The sequence below is a fragment of the Amphiprion ocellaris genome, chromosome 11, assembly GCF_022539595.1.
Source record: "Amphiprion ocellaris isolate individual 3 ecotype Okinawa chromosome 11, ASM2253959v1, whole genome shotgun sequence".
Taxonomy (NCBI): domain Eukaryota; kingdom Metazoa; phylum Chordata; class Actinopteri; family Pomacentridae; genus Amphiprion; species Amphiprion ocellaris.
In genome coordinates this window covers 2,882,591-2,884,460 of record NC_072776.1, presented here as the reverse complement: position 1 = coordinate 2,884,460, position 1,870 = coordinate 2,882,591, and the positions used below count along the sequence as shown (strand labels likewise).

General features: G+C 50.0%; 1 pseudogene; it reads left to right on the top strand.

The window, feature by feature from the left end:
- Positions 1 to 245: 245 nt before the first annotated feature.
- Positions 246 to 1,870, top strand: part of LOC129350041 (Krueppel-like factor 5) — a 3,138-nt pseudogene continuing 1,513 nt past the window's right edge.

Here is a 1,870-nt window from a genome sequence, read left to right as displayed (position 1 = left end):
TGTATCCCGATCGCCTGGTTGCCCTGTTTATTTTGTACATGTTCAGCCCCGCCCTGCAGACGCGCTGATATCACGCAGTTGCGTAATTTGACAAGCCAGCGCAAAAAGAAAAAAAAAATAGGGGAGAATGAGCGTTTGACAGCTGCGCTTTGCTCCTTTCAGATTGTTTCAAAAAACAAAAAAGAATACTATGCAGGGTTTATTCGCGACAGGTTTGGGATAGTTGGGACAGTCTCTCTGCGTGGATGGCCGCTGCCGTGAGGAATAATGTTTTGGGTCGCTCCGGGGCAGGACGCGCAGTTTCTCCACAAAACCGCCGCCGCGCCGCTGACAGCCGACGGTCTGAGACGTGAAGATCATGGACAAGTGCTCTGTAATACGAGGGATGCCGTCCGGGAACTTCCACCTTTCATGATTGTAATTTGGTAGGAGATTGCATTTTTCCCCCCTCATCTCAGCATCACAGCATTTTCACTGATGCGCGCAGGTTTGGCGCAGAAATATTGTACGTTGCTGATCAAAGCAGAGCAGTCTGATTTCATTAATAAGATGTGAGCCTAATAGTGAAGTATAAAGGGGCCTGTAATTACGGTGAATGTCCAGCTCGGATGCTTCACTGACTGGGAATGTGGATCAGTGTAATGGCCGGGGATGGGAAGCGGCTTTTTGTGTGCAGGCCCGCTCCAGAAAACTTGTGAGGAAGATGCATAGCGCTGCGGAGCAACTGGATGTTCTAATTTCAGCCATGTATTTCGAAACAGCTCGAGCTGGAGCGTTTCAGAAGGGCGTCTGCTGCTTGTAAAAAGGGGGAGGGGGCAGTTGGGGAGGACAAGTAGGCCCTACATGCATCCCCCCAAATTTATTCACCCCAGTTAGTTTTGGTTATCCTGGCATCCTTATGCATGCCTTTTGGTTTTTGCATGTGGAATCTGGTCTTTCTTTGGCCCTGGAATTAAAAATCAAAGTCAAAGTAGGACATGATATTAAAGCAAAGTGCAGGGATCACTTTAATCTAAATACTGCTTTTAAAAATGTAAAGATTTGCTGGAAAATCTAATGTGAGCCTGAATCCATCGCTGCACACTTATGTTTGCCTAATATCTGTGACCACTGGCCTGATAATTTCCCTCTTTTTCACTTTCTAGGGGAAAGCAGACATGGACAGCTATTTGTGCCCACACCCAGGAAGTAATCCCAAAATGCTGTGCAGAGACGCCTCTCTATCGCTGGAGCCTCCCTTCACCGAGGACTTCACCTCCCCATACAGCGTGAACATGAGCCTGCTCCTCCCTGACGTCACGTACCTGCACCCGGCCTCTGTAGGACCGTGAGGCAGATCAAAACGGAGCCATCGCACTCCCTGATGCACCCCACTGCCAGGGCAACGGAGCACCACCAGCTCCCCCAGGAGTACCCAGTGTTTTCAGTGCGGCCGACAGCACCGCCGGTAACTTTTACATCAAACAAGAAGTGCCAGATTTCCAGGACGTTCCCCTGTTTCAGCTCCTGAACTCTGATTTGGAGCAGTTCGTTCACGGATCGCAGGTGAACTCCATCCCCATCGCACCGCTGAGTCTTCCATTGGGAACGTCCACATGCAGATCCTGCTTAAACCCACAAGCGGCCTGCAGAATGAATGCTTCCCATTTAACCGACGTCTATGCCATCAGCTGAGATCCACTATTTGCCGCCTCTCCGCCAAACTCTGAGCCTTCGAGTCCCGACAGGGGCAAAGAGCTCTTCACAAACTCTCCCCTCCTCCCTCCTACGAAGCCAGCATCGCCTCTAAGTTTCACACCCATAATTCCATTGATCTTGGACAAACTTCCAGCGTAGCTCCAATCCAAAACCAAGACCAAAACTCCACTGT